The sequence below is a fragment of the Chrysochloris asiatica genome, unplaced genomic scaffold (assembly GCF_000296735.1).
Source record: "Chrysochloris asiatica unplaced genomic scaffold, ChrAsi1.0 scaffold00121, whole genome shotgun sequence".
NCBI classification, from domain to species: domain Eukaryota; kingdom Metazoa; phylum Chordata; class Mammalia; order Afrosoricida; family Chrysochloridae; genus Chrysochloris; species Chrysochloris asiatica.
In genome coordinates this window covers 8,599,653-8,609,377 of record NW_006408639.1, presented here as the reverse complement: position 1 = coordinate 8,609,377, position 9,725 = coordinate 8,599,653, and the positions used below count along the sequence as shown (strand labels likewise).

The 9,725-nt window shown below is 46.7% G+C and overlaps 1 pseudogene; it reads left to right on the top strand.

The window, feature by feature from the left end:
- The first annotated feature begins 612 nt into the window (after nt 1-612).
- LOC102842636 overlaps nt 613-9,725 on the top strand; it is a 21,842-nt pseudogene continuing 12,729 nt past the window's right edge.

Genomic DNA, 9,725 nt, shown 5'->3' with positions numbered 1-9,725 from the left:
TGTGTATGAGGTCTCACTGTTGTTTGAATTTGCAGTTCTCTAGAGTCCTGGTGTAAGGAGCTCTGGTAGCGTTGTGGTTACGAATCGGGCTGCAAACTGCAAGGTCAGCCGTTTGATACTACCAGCTTTTTGGCGGGAGAAAGATGAGGCTTTCTGCTCCCGTAAAGATTTACAGCCTCGGAAACCCTGTACAGGGTCGCTATGAGTCGGAACCGACTCCTTGGCACATAACAACAACAACAACAGAGTCCTGGTGTGGTGCTGTGGGCTAATGCATCAGACTGCAAAGTCATTTGAACTGCAAGGTCAGTGGTTCAAGCTCACCAGCTGCTCCATGGAAACCCTATATGGGGTCGCTATGGGTTGGAATTGACTCGGCGACACTTAACAACACCAACATCAGGCAATGTTGAGAATCTCTTAATATGATTGTCCCCCATGTATCTTCTCTCATGAAGTATCTATTGAGATACTTTGCTCACCTGATAATTCGCCTTTTGTGTGCCTTTCTTCCCCTTCTTGTTGAATTTTGAGCTGCAGACAAGCTATCAGAGAAGCAGAGCGGTTCCAGAGCAGAGCTGGTCTAAGGCTGCAGTTGTGACAGGGACCACAATGGCGGCAGCGGCTTCGATGGATCCAGAAGTGGAGGAGACACTGCGTGTGTCCGGAATAGGGGCAGCATCTGTCATAGAGGGAGAAGAGGTCCCGATGGCAACAGAGACAGAGGGGACTGGGACAGAGGGGGGCAGGGACCCTCCTCAAGAGATAGAGCTCAAGGCCTTAGTGCACAGTGCTGTGCCTCAAGAACAAGGTGCCCAGCTCCAAGAGCAGGGTGTCCTATGCCAAGATCAGGAGACTGTACTAGGTCCAGGGATCCGCAAGTGGAGTAAGATGGCCCATCTTGAGAAATGGTCTGCATCCCAAGAACTGGTGTCTGTGCCACTAGTTCAGAGAGTTGTGCCTCCAGAACAGGGGGCCCAGCCCCGAGACCAGACGGCTGAGTGTCCAAGGCAGGTGGCCACAACTAGAAAGTGGGAGCATGTTCCCATTGAACAGGGGACCCTTAGACGAAAGCAGGTGGCCACACCTAGAAGTTTGAGGCCTGTGTTGCCAGAGCAGAGCTTGCCTACCCAGGAACAGGGGGCCACAGCTAGAGTGGAGGGGACTGTGCCCCAAGAGCATGTGGGATTTAGCAGAGAGCAGAGGATTACCCTGGGTCCAGGAGTTCACACATGTATTCCATTCCGAGTAGAGGAGGCCACACTCCAAGAGGAGCAGGACTCCCTAGAATCTCATGAGATGGCACCTGCCTTCCCCAGAAATTATGCTCAAAGGTGTCTTGTGACGTGTATACTAATCTTGCTCCTGATTTGTATCTTTAGCCTCATAGGCTTGACATTTATCCTGACCTGTTTGATGCTACAATACTGCTGATTGTTTAGTTTGAACATCTGTTTTGAATAGAGGGATCCATCTAAGACTGTGCCCTATGTGTTTATCCGCTGTGTATATCATTTTCCTGTTGCTATTAAAAGCTGTTACCACATGAACAGTGTTTCAGAACATGCTGTGTGACCATTGTAACACATTTTTCAGGGAGACAGTGTGGTGGTGGTGTAGGAATGTTACAGAAGACAAGGCGTATGGAATAGGATACATATACTAAGTTTTCAAAGAAATTTCATATTGCATCAAAACGATACTGGGAGAATGTTGATTGGGAATGTGTGTCTTCTGACATGATAAATAGCAAGGAAAGGTGAGATAAACTGTATGCAGATTTTCCTGTTAGCAGCTGAGCACTTACCCACTGTGCCACCTAAGATTGTCACTTTCATTCTGCAGGAATCAGACATTTCCCAATTAGGAGGAAGTCCTAATAAAACTTTATGTCTAAGTTGAAACATTTAAAATCAGTATGTGCCTCAGTTGTCCAATGCCACTCTCACAGACCTACCCCTAGTGGATGGCTCTACCAAATAGGATGAACCTTTCATGGTTCAGGAGGCTAGAAGTCTGAATCCAGAGCTCTAGGCAAAGATCTGGTCTCCTTACCTGTAGGCCGGGTATTCCTTCGAGGTGTCCAGCGTCTTGTCATCTACCTTTCCTTGAATCCAGCAGATTCACAGCACTGGTAGATCCCAGCTCTGCGGGATATAATACACACCTGGCTCAGGCAGTAGTGTTGAAGTCCACAACCCTGAGGAAACTTCCTTCTAATTGATTGCTCATGGTAGGTATTTTCCAGAAGGATTAATACAACTTTCTTGCTAAACCACTGTGAATTGATCAATATATGTAAATTTGGTGTTAAGTGCCATCAAGTGAGGTAAGACCCATGGTGACCCTGAATAGGGTTTCTGAGGAGAAGCCAGTAATAACACGGTGAAAGAGACAAAACAAGCCCTCTGCCTTCAAGTCGATTCCAACTCATAGGGTGTCCAAGACTAAATATTTAAGGGAACAAACAGCCTCATATTTCTCCCTCAGAAAGCCTGGTGGGTTTGAACCACTGACCTTGCAGTTAGCAATACAGTGCTTATCTCACAGTGCCACCAGGGTCCCTTTTGAAAGGGACAAACACCTGAAAACTTACCCCTTACAAATAGCCACTTTCTGTTTTCTAACAATAAATAGGAAGTGGCTTTAGAACACTCATGGGGAAATTCTTTTATGTTTTATTTTCATTTTGCCACGAATTTTTTGAAGCTCCCTCAGATTTTTTTTTCACAGATTAAAATTTCAAAATCCGTGACTTAAAATCTGTTATAAAACAAAGGAAATGGACACGTTTTTAAAACGGCGTTTTTGTGGGTGTGCACGAGGAGGGGTAGCCGTGGAGCTGGACCACAGTTAGGTCAACCTTCCAGCGCTGCTGCACCCGAGCCAGTGTTGGAGGTATCAGAGGGACCGTGTGGTTCACCAAGCGTGAACCATGAGTGGGAACACCAGACCCTTATGCTCGGTATACTCCCTGCGCTGGACAGGGACGAGGACTTTCCTACCACTCTGGGGTCTCTCGGTCAACAGCAGTAACTTTATGAGGATGTGTTTTAAGTACAGACCATTCTGCGCCCTGTGTTCCCAGCTCGCAGAGCGGTATGGGCCTGTGTTCACACATAGCTACCAGGTGGTTAGAGAGGTCCTGCTCCAGTACAAGACGGAGTTTTCCGGACGTGGAGAGATCCCCGCGTTCCATGTCCACAAGGCCCGCGGTGAGTCTAGCCCTGCAGCGTTGTACTGTCAGGGCTCCCACATACTGATCATAAACAGGTCCTCAGACCAGAGGTGTATCTAAATTTTGGCAGGTATGGCGGCTGGGAGGCGCTGGAGGGGCTGGACACCACTGGGCAGTTTCCATGGCTGCGTTGCTTCATCCTTGATGATGCAAATGTGCAATACTGGGCACAGGTCATGTGCTGTGTGCTATATGAACTGCACCATTTCAGTAAATCCATGAAATGCTGGAAGAGAACCCAGCCTTCCTGCTTCGCCCGGGCTCTCTTTCTTCTCCTTCCTCCTACCCTTTCTGAAAACATTTGTTAAATTCCCTTACCCTCTTCATCCCTTCCCCCTTCCAACCTCCGAATTTCTCTTCTCTTACCATACCTCTGGGCAACTGTCTACCTTACCACTCTTCACCTCTCCTGATTTCTCTAACTGATGATTCCATCCTTCCCAAAGACACTCTCCCTGGATTCTAAGCCATGAGCTCTCCTGGCTCCTGATCCTACAACATGTCAGCGCATCCTCCCCCAGAATTTTGGGCACTGCAGGCCTAGGCTCAGTCCAGTTCTGCTTCCAGGATGCCCTTTTTCTGCATTTGCCTGGTTGGTTCTCCCTCCACGCCTACAAGCCACTGAGAACGCCTTACTCCAGCATCCATTTCTCCCAGAACTTGATTTAAGATGATTGACTCCTTGCTCTCTGTTCTTCTCTAGGAATAATTTTCAATAATGGCCCACCTGGAAAGATACCCGGTGCTTTTCCCTGACCACCCTGAGGGGACTATGGGATGGGGAAGGAAGGCAACGAACAGTGGATCCAGACGGAGGCCCCCTTCCTGCTGAGGAACTTAGGAAGATTCAAAGTGTGTATCCCACCCAGACACGAGACACCACGGGAAATGGGGAGAGAGGAACCTGGCCCATCCAACCCAGTACAGTGTGTCCACATGCAGCAAAGTGTCCCAGCCCTGGAGACAGAGAGCCCATTTATGGGGAAGAGTCTATCCATCTGGGATAGCACTTCCATTCTTGGGGAGAGGCTGACACCCCCAGACAGCATCTGGACCATCTGAAACTATGGGCAGTTCAGGGGGCCATGTATAGAACAACTTGAGTTCCTTATTCTGCATTTTAGGTAGAGAAGATGTAGCTGGGGAGAGAGTAATTTCTGCGTTCTCTATGAAACCATTGTTGGTTAAGTCCTGTTCAGTCAGTTCTGACACATAGTAAGCCTGCACAAGGGTTCCGAGGAGTAAATGTTGAGTTTGAACTGCCAACATTGAGGTTAGCAATCCAATGCTTATCCTATAGCACCACACCAGAGCTCTAAATAAATTCATTATCTTATGTGAATCATTATAATTCCCAGTAATGTTTCACGTAAGGTAATGGATTTATTTAGAATAAATAAGTGAAAACAGGCGTTGGTCACTCTGTGGCAGGAGACACCCACCCTGTGGGTGTCGTATGAGCAGCTCACAGACTCAAGTCCCATGTGTACAGCTCTGACAACCAGGTCAGCCTTTTGACTCCACCTTCCTCATCGGTGGTGGGCCCTGCAATGTCATCACTGACATCCTTTTCTGTAAGCACTTTGACTACAGTGACAAGACATGCCTGACTGATGAACATATTCAAGGACAACTTCTACCTGCTGAGCACCCCTTGGCTCCAGGTGTAGACCCTCATATCCACTCATTTGCCCAAAATTTTGCTGTATAGTTTCCAACAGGAAATGGGAAAATAGGAAACTCTGATTATGGAGTATGAGGGACACCTAAAAGAGTGAGAGCATGTCCATGTTGGGGCACCTGGCAAGAGGCCCCAGTATTCTTTTTTGAGGCAGTCTCTTTGTTAGCCTCAGGACAGTCATCATTTGCCATTTAAGGGTGGTGTGTCCTTGAGACTGATGTTCAGGTAAGGATCAGACATGATGATCATGTTTCCACCACAGAAAGCCACCTCTGACAGCAGTGCCACAATGATCCTGTCCACCCGAAATATATGTTCAAATGAAATGATCACAATGGTCATAAAGTCAAGCATTAGCCAAGCCACAATGTAAAACTAGATTACATCCAGAAAAAAACAACAAAAAACCTAGTTAAGATTATTAGTCACAATATATGATACACCTGTCTGGGAGCCACAGGAGGGTCACAAAGAATGCATCTAAAATCAAGCAGTACGCATCACTGGACCCCAACTGCCCCTGGAATTTCACCGACTGCCTGCTCATTGAGATGGAAAAGGTGCCCCCCACCCCAGACTGTGGAGCATGTCTGGATCAGAGCCCCAGATGAGGCTGAAGGTGGGGGCTGACAAGCGTTTTCCTACTCATGCCACACTCAGACACATCTGGTATCATGGTCACACTTTGATGCTGATGGTCTCACCTTAGCACAGGGAGTTCTAGTTGGGTGTGTCTTGCTGCCCACATCAGTCAGATGCAGAACTTGAGCAGCCTCAAACACCACACCACCCCAAACTGCCAGCCACAGGTGGGCGTGTGGTCCCTTGCAGCAGCCTGCCCCAGGCTGTGGTCTGTGTCACCTTTGGGCCAATGGCTTTAACCACCTTCATCTTGCCTATGGAGGTCCTCAGTTTTCCTCATCAGAACATAGATCCCATATTATGTGAGATTTGAAGGGGTCCTGGGCCTGTACGACATAATCTACCAGATAGCCCTCATGTCTCCTCTTGATGAAACCAAATCCAAGCAAATCCAGTGCCATCACGTTGATTCCAACTCAGAGCCGCGCTGGAACAAGCCTATAGGACAGAGCAGGACTGCTCCCGAGTGTTTCTGAGACTGTCAACTGTCACAGGAAGAGACAGGCTCACCTTTCTCCCAACAATGGTTAAGCCACTGTGTCATCAGGATTGCTGTCCTCTTGGTCAGATGTGAAATCCACACCCTGATTGTTGGCCAGATGTGAAATCCACACCCTGATTTCCCCAGAGAACTGACCTGTTGTCCAGGAATCCTCCTCCATCATCGGAGTGTCCAGATTCCAGAGTGATTTCCTGGATCTGTAGCTTGTCCTGACTAGCCAGGCAGGCCTTTGGATCACAAGGCACTGGCCTCTGGGATAGAGAGTCCTTAAAGCAATTGCTACAATGCAGTGGCTGCCAGCCAAGACCCCACAACACAGTCACCACTATAAATTCTATGAGTGAAAAAATGTTCAGCCCCAGCCCCTGATTTGCTGGAAAGCACCGAGGTCACCTTTGACTTGGGACAGGGTGGTAGGGGCTTACAGCAGCCTTGGACCAAAGGGTCTCACTGTCAGCTTTGGAGCTGATGGAGGAATGCATGGAGCCTTAGGGTGGAAATGAGTCCTGCTCCTGAGAAGTTTCCTGGGATCCTCAGTTTCCCTAACAGTGAAACAGAGATGATAATGTCACTACCGGCTCCAGATCATGTTTGACCTGGTGATCTCATAAAGCAGTGGGTGTCAGCTAGGCCACAGCAACTGTTCAGTAAAAACAGTTTTTTTCTCTGTAGAACTAGGAGGGCCAGCACATTCTCATTTACTAAGAAAAGAGAGCTGTCTTCTTGGCACCCGTCTGGAGACATCCTCTTTTCAAGTCCTCGTCTGTCTCTGGCATTGCAGGAAAAACAAAGATCGGAGCCTGGACGATATTGTCATGACTGAGGCTGACCTGTTGTTTCCAGGGACAGAGACCACCAGCACCACTCTGAGATAATGGGCTTCTGAACCTCATGAAGTACCCGGAGATCCAAAGGTGCATTGATGCTGGGCCAGGAGTGTTCCCTTGGGTCATAGGCATACAGGGGACACCAGCACTGGGCCAAGCCTGTGCCCACAGGTCACACCTGTGCCTGAGGGTCATGGGATGAAGCATGTTGAGGGGAAACAGTCTGTAAACATGCCCGTTGTTGTTGTTGTTGTTGTTACTACATGCTGTCCAGTAGGTTCTAACTCATAACGACCCTGTATAGAGTTTACAAGGAGCAACTGGTAGGTTTGAACTGCTGATCTTTCAGTTTGCATTCCAGTGCTTATCCTATAGCACCACACCAGCCCGCCACTGTGGACATGTCTAGATTCCTGCGAGAATAATCACTGTAGAAAAGAAAAGCTTTCTGCCGTCCCTTCTCAGGGATCTATCAGAACAGCTCAGAGTGAGAAACGTTAACTTCTACTCTGTCATATCACCTACTTATGACAGTGTAAACCTTTACCTAATTCACAACAAAATGCAGATAGATAGATGGCTATAGGTATATGGCATCCTGGTATGGCGCTGTAGGATAAGCACAGGACCACAAGGTCAGTTTGAACCATGAGGTCAGCGGTTCAAACCCACCAACTGCTCCTCAGAAACCATATCCTGGGTTGCTATGAGTCGGAACGGACTCAACAGCAGTTAACAGCAACATGGCAGTGAAGACATGTCCCTGTTGCCTCTGAGTTAAGCTGACCTCTCGGCAGGGGAGGCGCAGAGCGCAGCTAAAACCAGAAAGCAGGAATCTGGACATTCACAGAGGTTGACCTTTTACAGGTCTGTGGTGTGAGAAATGTTGTCTGTTCTGTCATAAGTGAACAATTGTTGTTGCTGTGTGCTGTCAAGACGGTTCCAACTTATACTGACCCTGTATAGGGTTTCCACGGAGTGACTGGTGGACTTGAACTACTGACCTTGCGATTAGCAGTCCATTGCTTTTCCTACAGAAAAACAATGTAGTTGTTGTTATGTGCCATGGAGTCGGTTCCAACTCATAGCAACCCTGCACAGGGTTTCTGAGAATGTAAATCTTTACGAGAGCAGAAAGCCTCATCTTTCTCCCGTGGAACAGCTGGTAGTATCAAACTGCTGACCCTGAGGTTAGCAGCCTGATTTGTAACCACTACGCTACCAGAGCTCCTTACAGGAAAACAATAGACATGAAAAAAAATTTTTCTAACATGTTACTGTGTTTCATGTGAAAGTTTACACAGCAGATGAGTTTTCCATTTAGCCATTTATAAACAAATTGTTCTGTCATCCATTGCTCTCCCCACAATAGGTCAGTGTTCTCCATTTCCACCCCACCTTCCCCGTTTCCATACCTCCGAATTCTTTGCCTCTCCTTGCCATGTCCTCTTTGCCTTCAACCAAATGTTGCCTGTTTGGTCTCAAACCACTGATTGTTCTAAGGGTCACATTTCTCATAGGTGTTGTTGTTTGTTTTACATGTAAATCTAGTATATGGTGACAATTGTTTTCTGAGAGCTCTAGGTTAAAAGGGTTTTTAAGACAATATTCTTGGGTCCTTCAGTTTCCGTCTAGCAAGTCTGGTCTTTTTTATGAATTTGAGTTTCCTTCTCCATTTCTCTTCCATTCTAACTGGGACCTTCCATTGTGTGGATGATCAGAGTGGTCAGTAGTGGTAGCTGGTCACCATCTAGTTCTTTAGGTCTCAGGCTAGTGGAGGCTGGGCTTTGGAGGGCTGTTAGTCCTGTGGACTAATTGTTTCTTTGGACCTTTGTTCCCTTTACTGCCCTTTGTTCCATATGAGAAGAAACTAATAGTTCTACCTTAGATGGCCATTTGAAAGCTTTTAAGACCCAGACACTACTCAGCAAACTGGGATGTGTAGAGCATTATCTTTATGGATTATGGTAGGCCACGTGATCTAGATGTCCTGAGACTACGATCCTTAGCCTTCAAGCCTAGTAACTCAGACCCATGAGGTGTTTGGATATTTCTAAAATGTTTCCACAACGGTACCCCCTATGTGCTTTTATTACATATATGAATAAACATGCAGAACATATAAATATGCATGAGGAGGCTTATAAAGTTCATGGGAAAATTCCATAAACTGTGAATTCCATATTCCCATGAACTTTTTAAAGCCTCCTTGCATACACAAATGTTCACAACACATGTATGCATGCCCCTGTACTCCTATGTGCCTTCCCACACCTATCTATATGTATCAGCATACATATCTACCTTTACAATCACTCACCATTCACAAATTTTGGTGGTTATTAATGCTGCTGAAGAATTGTATATGCTACAGCATTTGCTATTGCTATTGTTGTCAAGTGTTGTTGAGTTAGTTCCTACTCAAAACAACCATGCTTTGACTACGAACCACAAGGTCAGCAGTTCAAACCCACCAGCTGCTCCTTGGAAACACTGTACAGGGTCACATTGAGTCAGAACTGACGTGACAGCACTGACCAACAACTATCTAGTAAGCGATTCTCCTACCTTCCTTTTCCCCTCCCTGGTAACCACCAAAAATTTAAGTAGGTAAACCTGTTCTTGACTTTGAACAACACATGCTTCATAATGGCAGTGCCTCTTCATGTGCTTGTCAGTCATCTGAGTGTCTTCTTTGGTGAAGTGCCTGTTCATGTTCCTTGCCCATTTTTTTAACTGGATTGTTTAAATTTTTGTTATTAAGGTGCTGAAGTTTTCTATTATTTTATAGATTAGACTCCTGTCAGATGTCATTGCCAAAAAAAAAAAAAAAAA